This window comes from Camelina sativa, chromosome 9 (assembly GCF_030686135.1).
Source record: "Camelina sativa cultivar CO46 ecotype springtype chromosome 9, ASM3068613v1".
Lineage (NCBI taxonomy): Eukaryota > Viridiplantae > Streptophyta > Magnoliopsida > Brassicales > Brassicaceae > Camelina > Camelina sativa.
This window is the reverse complement of record NC_141888.1, coordinates 29120979-29135495: the sequence shown is the minus strand read 5'-3', so window position 1 is coordinate 29135495 and position 14517 is coordinate 29120979. Positions and strand designations below refer to the sequence as shown.

The 14517-nt window shown below is 48.0% G+C and overlaps 1 pseudogene; it reads right to left on the bottom strand.

Annotated features, from left to right (window-relative positions):
* Window positions 1–434: 434 nt before the first annotated feature.
* LOC109126469 (putative F-box protein At3g52320 pseudogene) lies at window positions 435–14443 on the bottom strand (annotated as a pseudogene).
* Between the last annotated feature and the right edge of the window lie 74 nt (window positions 14444–14517).

Below are 14517 nucleotides of genomic sequence, written 5' to 3'. Positions count from 1 at the left end.
TGAAAGTAATTAAATATGGAGTATCATCTTACAACAAATAAATATAAGTCTTGTGAAAAAAAATATTTGTGTTACACTTGACAAGATACTTCATCTTTGAAAAAAACATTGTTCTCGAATTCAGAGTGAAGCTCGTGGGCTCAGATTTATTATGCATAGACACTAAATAGTACTTGAGCCTCCTAAGCTTGATTACTGGACACCAAAGTCAGAACGCAAACAGAGGTTTCCAATGACTCAATGAAGAATATTACTTGCATGAGTAATTCATAGTATAAGATGACCAGAGACAAATGGAATTACAAATTTCTGTTTGAGACATCTAAAGGATGAGCTTGACCACATAATAATTAGTTATGTGCTTAATATGTTGAATAGAAAGTAAATATAGTTTCAAGAAAGATAAACAAAAGAAAAAAGAAAAGAAGCTGAAATTAGTTTAAGGTTTTCAAACAAATGATGCTCTCAACGTCATCCCAAAGAGTGGTATGCAAAGACAGGCGGGTTCCAGAGAATTTGGGGTGTAGTGCCCCTATAACAGCCCCTCTTGATACACCGTTCTTTTTTAAATCGTAGATAGCATGTATTGATGATACTTCAGTTCTATCAATGCTTGTCCCAGACAACCTGAGCTCTCTGCTGCGACTGGTATTGTGCATCAACAATACATCAAAACGGAGGCATTGCATAAGCTGGTGACTAGGCAAAACAAAAGCCTTATGCGACCATTTACTCTTCCCTGCATCCTCAACCACCCACAGGTCTAGAATACATTCAGTCATGAGACGTGAATACTCGAAAACAGCTACTTTACCACCGTAGATCATGAGATTAGCGCGACTCGGCATGCCAGACGATGCTAGCCTCAATGGGTAATTCAATCAAACTGAACTCCTCATAAGTCAAGTCAAAACTCATGAGCACACATGTGTTCTTGTCAATCCAAGCTCCATAATACAAGACACCGTTGATGGAGATACCTTGTGAGTAAGGACGATGAGGAGGAGGAGGAATCCTGCTTCGAGTGCTTCTCCAATAGGCTCCAGGACCAAGTACCAACACCTGATGCTCGAATCTCACTAATGTCTCTTCTTTACTCACCTCACAAACTGTGCTGAGCACTTTGTACTCATCGTGAACAGAGTCGTGCCCAAAATAGTTCCACATACAGAACTCGCCTCCAGCTTCATCTAAAATGTTAGATTTCACTCGGGGCAAGTCCACGAACTGCCTGGTGGTGAGATTACAGATCCGTACCTCTCGCCCGACTCTGAAACACATTAAGCCACGAAGTGCGTTTACAAAGCAGCCTCCCATTCCCGGCAAGGTCAGATCTTGGTTGAGGTGAGGGTAAGAGTCTGATACGAAGTTAGTATTATTAGAGAGCAACGCACAAAGGTGTTCATTGTCTGAAAGAAACATGAACACACGCGGTTCTCGCTTCGGTGATGACACTTGGAAGAAAAGGTTGGTGAAATATCGGGAGGAGATGAGGGATGACCAGTGCTTTGACACGCACTTGAACCTCATCACCGAATTTGCTGGTAATCTAGCCAGAATCTCTATCCACACCTCCTCGGGTGTTGAACTAGTATAGCTACTAACTCGGGGGTAATATAAAAGAAGGGCGAAACAAAGGACTTTATTAAGATAGTCAAAGATCGTTGAATTACAATGCAACCGTTATAAGCCGTTCGGCGAATTACAGAGAACTGTATTCTCAAAATGACTAATTGAACTATAGCTTAGAATCGGATTTACTCCTGACTCTTGCCCGATGTTACTTGATGCCTTCTGCAAACTGCTCCCTCGGTACTTATAGCTGATGGGACGCTTCACCTCTCTGCCTCGGGATCGATGTGGGATTGTCCTCAGGTAAAGTCGGTGATCGTTCTTATTCGGGCCGTCACTCATTGGGCTGTCCGTCCTAATTGGGCCTTCCAAGAGCTTTGTCGGCCGACATGTGGGTTTTAGTCGTCCTGCCTTCCTGGATTTTGGGGTGATTGTTTCGATAGTGGGCCTGTAGGAAAGCCTGTTAAGGCTGGGTGAAACCCATATCCAACAATTGTCCCCCCCTTAGTTCATTGTGGTCAGCCCTGGGCCAATGAGCTTGTTCGGGAAATATTAAGTCTGGCTCATTATCAAAACGTTGGCCCGATCTCTCATATTCTGTCGAGGAGAGGAAAGCTGGAACGTCATTTCCTAGGGTTGCGTCGTTTCGTGCTCATTGCCACTTTAAGGGTTTCTTTTTCCGCCACTTATAAAAGGAGACTTTTTTAGGGTGCCCTCTTCAGTTCTTCTCCAGCCGCAAAAGTCGAGGTAACCCTTCTTTCTCTTTCGTTAGAACCTTACTCTTTTATTCTTCCTTAGTTATCTTTTAGGTTTTTAGCGTAGTTTATACTTGCTCCCAATCGGGTTTGTTGTTGTAATTATCGATTCGAATTCGATGTCGGGTTCTTGTGAGGAGTTTTTGAACGAGCGTTCGCCTACCGGTTCCTCCGAGGCTGGTCCGTCGGTGCAGGCTGCCGATTCGTCCGATTCCGGAGTTTCGGCGGGCTCGTCTAGGCTTCGTAGGCGAAGCAGGAGAGTGGAATCGTTGGGTCGTTCTCCGATACCTAAAGTTGGTCTGGGATTCCTCGTATCTTCCGGAATTCCAGTCAAACCAGAGGCGGATAACCCTAGTCCTGATAGAATTGGTTGCCCTGATTCGCCTTGCTCTCGCGATGAAGCCAGATCTGGTCATTCATCCAATAATATCTCTCTTGATGACGAGATCGAGATCGGTGAAGGGATTGATTATCCGGATGCACCTTTTGACTTCGGAGAGTCACTTTGCGATGCCGATTCTCTCTGTGCGATGATTGACTTTTGTAATTCTCCCCGGCGTGTTTCTGTTGTATGTCCGACTCCTGAGGAGCGTGTATTTAAGTGCCCTGACGGGTTTATTAGTTTGTACGAGCCATTCTTTACTAAGGGAGGTCTCCGCTTTCCGATTCCAACCTTCCTGATGGAGTATTGTTGGCGCCGCCAGATCGCTGTCACACAGCTTACCGTCCATACTATTCGTAATATGGTCGGCCTTAAACACCTCGCTGACCAATGCGGGGTCAAATTGACTGCCTACTTTGTTGAGGATATGATGCGTTTTACTAGGCAGAAGGGTTTTAACGGTATTTGGTATGCTAGTGCTACGCCTGGATATAAGCTGATGGATCATCCGCCATCAAAAACCCATACCTGGCTGAAACAGATACTTCTATGCTAAGGTTGATGATGCTTTGGTAGAGGATGTGTCGATAGGTTTTAAAACTGAATGGAATTTTTCCCCTGGTAGTTTCTTGGGCGACCCTTATCCTTTTTCTTTTGCTCCGATTGTTGGTTGCTAACTGCCTTTGTTTTTGTTGATTTTCATACTTGGTTGATAAGTCTGCTGACCCGCCGACTCCTGACTTCTTTGAGGTTCGCGACCTTCTAAGGAGGCAAACGGTTCTTGACTGGAGGACTATTCCGCAACTAGACCAAACTAGGGGCAGGAAGCCATCAAAAGGTATTGTTTTGTTGTGCTTGCCGGTATTTGTTCAACCAGTTTATCATTTATATTTTATTGAGGATCTTGGTTTATGATGATAGGAGGTGTGAGTCGAGCAAGGATGGTAAAACTGGGTGTTCCCAAATACTCCAGCAAGCCGGTCTCGAAGAAGAAGAATGCCGCAGAAGAGAAGGAGCTGCAGTTGGCTCTAAAGAAGAGTCTGGTTGACCAATCGTCCATTCAGGGTTCTCGCGTTGGGGGTGCCTTGGGTAGCCGATCCTCGGATGGTAACAAATCTTCGCGGGACAAGGGGAAAATCAGTGAGGCTGCTCGGCGGGATAAGGACATCGCTCCTATCGACCTCACAGTTGAAAAGGACCGTTCTTCCTCGAAAAATTTGCCTGACCCGATAGGGGATTCTGGCAAACGCAAAGAGGTTCCGGCTGGTTCTGATGCTGTCGCTGGGTTTAAAAGGCCTAGGACCTCCTTGCTAGATCCGAAGGACAAAGGCGTCCAACCTTCCTACTCTCTCCACTTCCGCTACACAAAGGATATCCCTTTTCTCTCTGACAAAAGGGAATGTGGTTCTCTCATTCGCGAGGTTTCCAAAGTGCCGGGTGATCGCTCTGAGGGGGATTTGAAAGAGGATGACGCGTTTGACGAGTGGGCTCGGCATCATCTCCAGGTTCATCCTCTCTTCTTTACATATATATATATATGTTTTTTTTTTTTTTTTTTTTTTTTTTTTTTTTTTTTTTAAACTTTGTTTGGATTTGCCCCAGTCTGCGAGCTCGACATACTCGATGGTTTGTCGCTACGAGCGTAGGCTGAAGGCTGCCGAACGTGAGGTTGCCCTTGCCGAGACTAGACTGAAGGATTGCCAGAACCAGGTCAGCAAGTATCGATCTGAATCGACTAAGGCTTGGCGAGAGTTTGATCGTCTGAAGGAGGAGAATCGCCAACTGCAGGGGTCATTGGAACGTTCTTGTGCCGACATTACTCGCCTGGAAACTTCCGTACGACGGGCTGCTGAAGAATTTGATCATCAACTGAAGGCTGCGGTCGAGAAGAGAGCCGAGGAGATACGTCGCGAGGTGAGGGATTTTTATCGCGACGGGTCGGACCAAAATCGTCAGCATATCTGGGATGTGAGGCGGGCTTTTAATCCAATGATGATGAAGGCTCAGGCGAATGGTATCTTAAAGCAGGTCGAAGATCTTGTGGCTGAGGGTTGCCCAATTCCCGCTAAGACGGTCCAATTTGTCACTGACGGCTCGGCTTTTTGGGATAATGTTGTGGATGGCATTGAGATCACCCCGCTTGTTAATGACGGGTACGTGGTGACTCCGACTGCTGAGCGTGTTGCGGCTAACCCTCGGCGTATTCCTGGCTATGATGAGATCGTTGATTTCGACGAGTATGGCTCGAACATGCTGTCTGCTACCGCCGAGGTCGCGGAACCCGATCTGCCTGACATTGAAGAACAAGCTCCCAATGTTAATACACAGGTGACGAGACAGGAGACGCCGGAACGGGACATTGTGACCGGCCTTGCTTTGGCGGATGCTGCTGTGGCTCCGATTTCCGAGGGGATTGAAGGTCGTAGCATTCAAATTGCCGGGCTTGTCAGTGATGCAGTTGTGAGGGATCCGCTAGCCCCTGCTCCAGTCACCGCCCTTGAAGGCGAGGGTGAAATTGTGCCGGAATAGGCCCTGCGAGGCTTTGAAACTATGCCGTTTGTGGCTCTTACCGTTTAAGACTTATTTATGTGTTGCTTCCTCGTTGTTTTTTTTTTTGAATATGACTTAAATAGTTTTAGGGTGGTTTATTTCTACCCCCTCCCTTTTGGTCGTGAATGATGGTAACGATTGCTAAGTTTGCGAAGTTTTGTCATTGCCATTTATTATATATTTTTTTGACGAGCTGGGCGAGACTTAGGCAAAATTAGGATTTGCCATAGTCCCCCCCCCCCTTTTTTGACGAGCTGGGGCGAGGCTTAGGCAAAATTAGGATTTGCCATGGCCCCCCTTTTTTTTTGTCGAGCTGGGGCGAGGCTTAGGCAAAATTAGGATTTGCCATAGCCCCCCCCCTTTTTTTGACGAGCTGGGGCGAGGCTTAGGCAAAATTAGGATTTGCCATAGCCCCCCCCCTTTTTTTGACGAGCTGGGGCGAGGCTTAGGCAAAATTAGGATTTGCCATAGCCCCCCCCTTTTTTTTTGACGAGCTGGGGCGAGGCTTAGGCAAAATTAGGATTTGCCATAGTCCCCCCCTTTTTGACGAGCTGGAAAGTTAATGCGCTAAGCGGCTGCGACTCTTGGACCCTTCGGCTTCGCTGTATTAAATGTTTGGTTTAAATGGTGAATTCCCTTTCCAAGGCGTTTCTCATCATTACCGCATGCGGATGTTGCGTGTGGCGCGATTTTTATTGTGAGGCATCGGTTGGCTGAGGAGGGAGGTGCATTAAATGCGGGGAAGTGGACGGGCGTCTAGTTAACCGTCATGTCGTTTCATCTTAGTCTTGTCTTTGCTATATAAAGGGAGGCGTGGGTGGGTGAAAGTGGATCACGCAACCTTCTCTCCATCTTTTCTTTATCTTAGTTTGTTGACAATCTTTCCCTGCTTCATATTTTCCTTCCTCCTTCTCCGCTTCGATCATGAGTGATTCCGACGACTCGGGGGAGTGGGTTCCGGTGAATCGCAGTGAACGGATTGTTTTTGGTCGTCCTCGAACTGGCCGTTCTCCGTCGCCAGTTCGTGTCGATCCGGCTCAGCCTAGTGATGGGTCAGGTCGATTCGTTGAAGCTCGTCCTAACGATCTGTTTTTTCCGTGGAGAAGCCCACCGGTCGCTGCTGCGTTGCCCCCGTTTCGACCATTGCCGCGGAACTTCGTGCCAGGTGTCGCTGAGATTCCGGTGGAGTTTCTTCAGTCTTTGAGTCCCGACGAAAGGCGTCTGGCGGTTGGCTGGTTTAGGACGGTTAGTTTGTCCCGTTGAGCTTTCTACCGTCTAGTTCGACCTTCTAACTACTTTTGCTTTTTCTTTCTTTTTATTGGTAGATCGAGATCCAGCACCGAGCCTACCGTCGCCAGCATGAGTTTCTGGTCAAGCAGATCATGGACCTCGAGATGGGGATGCGGAAATTGGAGGCCGGGCCAGAGGATTGGGAGCGATTTGGGTTTGGGAAGTTCCGTGCGATGCCTTTCTGGCTCTGTGATCGAGTTCGTGTCTACAGCCGTGAAGTCCGTGAGAGTCGCTGAGGGTGCTTGGCGTATTATGTTTCTTTATCGGTTGACGAACCGTTTTTTTTTTGGTACCCGTATGTTGGGTTACTTACTATTCTCGGAACCTTTGTATTACGGTTGGTCGTAATACGTATTTTTTTTGTTGAACGCTTTACCCGCTCGGCAGGTTTTATTTTCAGATGTTTATGTTATATTTGGATTATCCTCAACAGTGAGACATCTCTCATCTTATTGTGTCGAGCCGAAAGTTTTTGTTCGGAACCGTTTCTCCTTTTTTTCTTTTTTTTTTTTTGGTCTGCTTTTGCAGGGTGCAGCTATTAGATTTTGGGGGCGAGAAGCGTTGGATTCGCGTATTAAAGCTCGGCTTATTCCCTATCTTGGGACCGAAGAGATTGCGCGCTGGTGGCGGCTTATTTTGCTTGTCGGCCTTGGTTTATTTGCGAGCAATGGTTGAGGCTCGGCTTACGACTTACACTTCGCGTGGAGTGTAATTGATTATTATTTTGCTTTAGTCGGATCAACTGGCCAAATTGCCAACCTTGTTTAGATATATATTTTCTTTGTTTTGGTTGTTGCTTGTATGGTATTTGTCGATTTTTGCAAGACAATACGCTTAATAAAAAGGAACGCAGAGATTTATCAAAGAAAATTGCATTCATAAGTAGTGGCTGCACCTTTTCAGGTTGCCTACGTACCTCCTTTTTTTTTTTTTAACAAAGGAGGATCAAGCCGATCGTAGTTCAAATTACATAGATATTGAATACTCCTAGATGGAAATAGAGATATAGTATATGTAATATAGATATTCCTTAATAGAAATAGCGCTTAAGGTTGCCAGCATTCCAGGATTGCGGGATTGCCTCGCCGGACATAGTAATTAGCTCGTAGACTCCGGGGCGGACGACCTTGGACACTTGGTATGGCCCTTCCCATTTTGCGCCCAGTTTACCAGCGTTAAGCTCGGCGGTATTTTCGAATACCTTGCGTAAAACGAGGTCTCCCTCGCTGAAAGATCGCAGGTTGACCTTTTTATTATAGTGACGGGCTGCCGCCTGTTGGTAATTCTGAATCCGGAGCAAGGCACGATCTCGTAGTTCTTCGATCTCGTCGAGGCTGTCATAGAGCATTTCGTCGTTTAGCTCAGCATTCTTGACTAGCATGGTCTGGCGTAAACTGCAGACGCTTACTTCGGCTGGTGCCATTGCTTCCAGGCCGTAAGCTAGTGAGAATGGCGTTTGTCCTGATGCTCTTCGTGGGGTTGTTCGGTGAGACCATAATACGCCATCTAGCTCGTCGGCCCAGAGGCCTTTCTTATCTTCGAGCCGCTTCTTTAAGCCATTTAAGGTCGTCTTGTTGGTCGCCTCTGCCTGACCGTTCCCTTGAGGGTACCTCGGGGTTGACTTACTGAGCCGGATACGCCAACTCGCACAGAAATCGTCGAATTTCTTGGATATAAACTGCGATCCGTTATCGGTTACGATTTCGTAAGGTAACCCGTGTCGGCATATTATGTTTTTCCACACAAAATTCTGGACCTCATTTGCTTGGATTTTCTTATAGGAATCAGCCTCAACCCACTTGGTGAAGTAGTCAGTCAATATAAGAAGAAAATTTTTGCCGTGCGACGCGGGTAATGGTCCAACGATATCTATTGCCCATCTCATGAATGGGTACGGCGCTGTTGTTGCTGAGAGTAATTCTGCCGGGGCGTGTATATCGGACGCATGTCTCTGACACTTTTCGCACTTCATGGCAAACTGTTCACAGTCACTGACCATAGTTGGCCAGTATATTCTGTGTTTTCTGATTTTTAGTGCTAGGGCGTGTCCGCCGGAATGGTTTCCTCCGGCTCCTTCATGCGTTTCCTGCATTACTCGTCGGGCTTCTTCTGCCGAGATGCAATGTAGTAATATGCCGGCCGCGCTCCAACGGTAAAGGCGTCCCTCGACTATAACGTACTGTGCCACTTTCTTTTTAAGGCGTCGGGATTGCCATTTATCCGCCGGAACCACTCCTTCGTTGATATACTAAAGTATTTCTTGGCGCCAGTCAGCGGGCTCAGCGGTGGGCTCGGCCTCATGGTTAGGTTGTGTCTCATCGTCAAGATCGGCGAGTCCCACCGGGTCGGCAGATATGATGTTAACCTGAGCCCCAGCGTCGATGCTACTTACCGAAATACTCTCGACTGGGATTACCCGACGTAGGTCAGGTTCTGAGGTTGATGCTAGGACGGCCAGAGCATCTGCGGGAGCATTGGCGCTTCGCGGTATTTTGTCGATCACGAAGTGGTCGAATTCTTGTGCAAGCTCCTTGACTATTTTCAAGTACGCGTCCATGCGGCCGCATTTGGTGCCGTACTCGCCATTGTATTGGTTGGCGACGAGCTGGTAATCACAGTAGGCGTGAAGCCTTTTAACGCCGACCCCTGCTGCAAGTCGCATTCCAGCAAGTAAGGCTTCATATTCCGATTCAATTTTTGTGGCGGTGAAATTGAGGCGGAATGATTGCTCAACGACCTCTCCGGTGGGGGATGTCAGACGAATCCCGATTCCTGAGCCGTGCTGCGACGAGGCCCCGTCGACGTACAAATACCAGTTTTCCTCGTTTGAAGTAGGCGAGGTGAAATGTTGAGGCAGTTTGACAATGAAATCTGCCAATACCTGAGATTTCATGCATGTTCGGCCAAGGTATTCGATATCATACTCACTTAGCTCGACTGCCCACTTTGCCATGCGACCTGATTCTCCCAGGCTGTGAAGAATTTGCTGCAGAGGTTGGTTCGTCAAGACCGCGATTGTATGCGACTGGAAGTAGGGTCTGAGCTTCCGGGCTGAGATGACTACGGCGTATGCTATTTTTTCTAGGTTCGGATAACGCAGCTCGGCCCCGTCGAGGGTTTTACTGACATAAAAGATAGGCTTTTGTTCGCCTCGGTCGTCTCTGACTAGTACTCCGCTAACTGCCGACCCGAAACGGCGATATAAAGGTAAAGCTTTTCTCCTTCCTCGGGCTTCGAAAGTATGGGAGGGGTGGTCAAATAGGTTTTTCACTCGACGAACGCCTGCTCGCATTCGGCAGTCCACTCGTACTCCTTGTTTGTTGATCGCAGCAATTGGTAGAACGGCAAGCTTTTGTCGGTTGACCGCGAAATAAATCGGTTTAAGGCTGCTATTCTACCGGTCAGGCGTTGGACTTCGCGTTTGTTTCGCGGCGAGGGCATGCCGAGTATGGCTTTTATCTGCTTCGGGTTTGCCTCTATTCCTCTTTTTGTGATGATGTAACCTAGAAATTCTCCCGATGTCACGCCGAATGAGCACTTTGCCGGGTTGAGTTTCATGTTGTACTTATTCAGGGTTTGAAAACACTTTCGCAGATGCTCGACATGATCATTGGCGCTCGCGGATTTGACTAACATTTCGTCAATGTATACCTACATAGTTATCCCTAGTTGGTCAGCAAACATCTTATTGACGAGACATTGATAGGTGGCGCCTGCGTTCTTCAGGCCGAACGGCATTACTTTGTAGCAGAACGTGCCTTGATCAGTGATAAAAGCGGTTTTTTCGCGGTCATCGGTGTGCATCAGGATTTGGTTATACCCTGAGAAGGCGTCCATGAAGGAAAGCAATGCGTTGCCTGCCGTGGCCTCGACGAGCCTCTCTATATGTGGTAACGGGTAGCTATCCTTGGAGCAGGCTTTATTGAGATACGTGAAGTCGATGCAGACTCTATTCTTTCCATATTTCTTTTTAACTACCACCGGGTTTGCTAGCCACTCGGGATACTTAACCTCCATGATGGACCCGGCAGCTAACAACTTTTTGACCTCGTCATTTACCGCTTTGGATCGTTGGGTCCAAGCTTCCGCCGCTTCTGCTTGACGGGTTTATAAGTGGGGTCGACGTTAAGTTCATGACTTGTGACATCCATGCTGATTCCAACCATGTCGTCGAAAGACCAGGCGAAGGTGGAAGCGTTGTCCTTCAAGAACTGGATCAGGTCAGCTCTTATTGCCGGGTCGAGGTCAGCGCCAATCCCAACGCACCGCTTTGGGTCATTCTCGTCGATATTGATTTCGTCGATCAGGTGGTGACTCGGAATTTCCTCGGGGCTGGGTGCTGGCGGCTCGTCCGGCATTTGCTGTGATTGTTATAAATCAGCAGCCTTCCGCAACTTGCACTCGATTACAAAACAGTTTCTGGCATCCGCTTGATTGCCCTTGATCGTGAATATCTGGCCGGACAGGGGGAATTTGACACACTGATGATAAGTGGATGGGACGGCCTGCATGTCGTGAATCCAAGTGGATCCGAGGATGATGTTATAAACAGCCGGCTTATCGACCACCACGAATTTGTGCCATGAAGGTATGCCTGACACGTAGATTGGCAATTTGATTGTGCCGGACGTCATCATGTAATTTCTGTCAAACCCGGTGAGTGGCCTGATCGATGGTTTGATTTCTCTATTATTGACTTCCATTTTGTCGAGGACGTCCCGGAAGATAACGTTGACGGAACTGCCTGTGTCGACCATGATCCTTGTCACTTCGCTCTCACCAACGTGTAATTCGATGACAAGAGGGTCGTTGTGTGGGAAGTTAACTCCAATCAAGTCGTCCGCTGTGAACATGATCGGAGGCACGAAGGGTGGGACTTTAACTGGCCATACCGCGGCCGTGCCGGCTCTTACATAATCGCGGATTGATCGTACGGAATCCATGCATGCTGTCAGGCCCCCCATTATCATGCTGACATGGCGGCGGGGTGGCCATTGGGCTGCCGTAGGGTCGGCGTAGAGGGTGTAAGTGCCAAACTCCGTTGGGAATTTAACACACTGATGGTACGTGGAAACCACGGCCTTCATTTTATGAAGCCAAGGCGTCCCAAGGATGGCATTGTACGCACTTGGTCGGTCGATGACTGCGAAATCGAAGAGGTGGACCGTACCGCCGACTCGCATTGGGAACATGACCGTTCCTAGAGAGGTGAGGGAGCATCCATCAAAACCAGTCAAGGTTTGTACTTCGGGCATGGTCAGACTTAGGTCGACCTTTATCTGCGGGAGTGCCCTCATGAAGATGACGTTAACGGAACTTCCCGTATCGACCTACACATCCGAGACTAAGCAATCGCCGATGTTTACTTCAACAACGACAGGTCCAGTGGGCGAAGTTCGATGCTCGGCGGTGTTCTCTTCTCCGAACGTGATCGGAGAGTACGACCGGCATATAAGTGTTCTGCCAGGCAACCAATCGCGTTCGGCTCTCTCGACGTCGTGGACGGGATATACGGCGCGAGGCCAGTTAGGGTCGTACGGTAGACTTCCTCTTATGACATTAATTCTACGACGGGCTGGAGGTGGTGGCGCGTCAGCCGGTTGGTTTTCTTGTCCGCCTACCTGGTTGCCAGCTGCGGGCTGGTTATTCGGTGCTGGTCCATTGTTGAAATGGTTGTTTGGACCTCGTCCTTGATGCCCATGACGTCCTCGACCTCGCCCTCGTGGGGCATTACTCTTGTACTGGTGCAATTCCACTTTGACCTTGCCGTTGAGGTATTTACCCAGCAGCGCGTTTTGTAAGTGTCTGCAGGACTGTGTGGAGTGTCCAGTGTATTCGTGTAACTCGCAATACAAGTTATGGTCAGGCTCTTCTCTTGCCCCTTTTGGCGGGGTCGTCGGTATTATAGCTGACGAGCTTACTGCTGGGGTTGGCTGAGCGTCATTAACGAGGTACGTTGCGCCGCGCTTCTTACTGTCCGCGAGGTATTCTTTGTCAAGGTGTTGGCGAGGTTCATGGTATATCTCCTTTGCCTTGCCGGTCGACATTTGGACTCCAGTAGAAGCGCGTTTTTTGTCGTAGATGACTTTTTCTTCTTCCATTTCAATGTGAACTCCTGCGCGATGGAGGGCATCCTGGAAGGTAGGGAATCTGTTCAATTTGAGGTCCTCACGGAACTTGGACTCGTACCACAGAGCCTTCTGAAGAGCGGCAAGTGAAACGCTGTGAGGTGCTTTCACCTGCGTGGCGATTTTCTTAAACCTATCCATGAATTTTTGCAATGGTTCATGCTCTCCCTGCTCGATATTATGAAGGTCGGCAATTGTTGCCGTGGGGACGGCCAAAATCGAGTATTGCTTTAAAAAGGTTAGGGAGAGTGTACGGAAACTATCGATTGAGTCAGGCGGTAAAAAAGAGAACCAGCCGAGGGCGTCACCGCTCAGGTTTTCGATGAATAACTGGCATTTTCCTGCGTCGAGCTCTTCCGGAGAAAATTCGCAACGATGGATTGCAATCTCGAAGGATGTCAAATGGTGAGTTGGGTCCGAATCCCCTCTATATGGAGGTAGGTGCTTTATTTTGCAATCGGGACGAACGACGACCCGTCGAATTCGTGCGGTGAATGGAGTCTTCTGGGATTGCTCCAACATATGGTCTACATCAGGTGCCGCACTGGTCGCCTGGTGGAACTTGCTTGTGACATCTTTCATTTGACTTTTGAGTTCGGCCAATTCTCCTATCTGGTTCTGGTCGGCATTGTTGGGATCGGCTCTGTTAGTGCCGTCCGGGTGTTCTGCATTTTCTTGTAGTTTTGTGTAGACGCTAGAGAGAGTGGCGAATCGTTCCTCTGTCTTTCTGTCCTGGGCGTCGATCTTTTCCAGGATGCTTCTCATTAGTGCTCCTATGTCAAGGGCGCTGGTGCCTTCTCCGATTGAGCCGTTCGGCGTTATCGGGGGGCGGGTCGGCGGTATTGGAAGCTCCTCTTGGGCCTGCTGGATGCGGTCCGGCGTCTCCGCCACATATCCGTCGCTGCCAGTCGTTTCTCTTTCTGCCATTGCTCTGTCGATGTTGGACTTTCTTCAAAAGCTTCCCTTGTTTGTTTCCCTGGATGCGCACCAAATGTTGAACTAGTATAGCTACTAACTCGGGGGTAATATAAAAGAAGGGCGAAACAAAGGACTTTATTAAGATAGTCAAAGATCGTCGAATTACAATGCAACCGTTATAAGCCGTTCGGCGAATTACAGAGAACTGTATTCTCAAAATGACTAACTGAACTATAGCTTAGAATCGGATTTACTCCTGACTCTTGCCCGATGTTACTTGATGCCTTCTGTAAACTGCTCCCTCGGTACTTATAGCTGATGGGACGCTTCACCTCTCTGCCTCGGGATCGATGTGGGATTGTCCTCAGGTAAAGTCGGTGATCGTTCTTATTCGGGCCGTCACTCATTGGGCTGTCCGTCCTAATTGGGCCTTCCAAGAGCTTTGTCGGCCCGACATGTGGGTTTTAGTCGTCCTGCCTTCCTGGATTTTGGGGTGATTGTTTCGATAGTGGGCCTGTAGGAAAGTCTGTTAAGGCTGGATGAAACCCATATCCAACATCGGGGATCTCTTCAAAGGTAGCTGATCTCGAACCGGCGGACTTCACGATGCCTCTTCTTCTTCTTCTTTTGCATCCTCCTTCTACCTTCTTCCTCAACCCTTTCAAGGTGGCAAGACGAATGAACAATCCCATAGCTACACTTCTGTTCCAAGGTCTATTTTTATTTTTATTCTTTTGTAAGTCAACCCTAAGCATGTACTTTCTAGAAAAACAGAACTCGTTGTCCTAACTCCTAAAACCCGAAGGAATTGTCTTGTTTCCCTTTTTCACGCAAGCACGTATATATATGGACCGAATCAATCTAGGGTTAGGTTTGTAATTACTTTCTTACCAATCCTTTCAAAAGATATATACAGTATGTA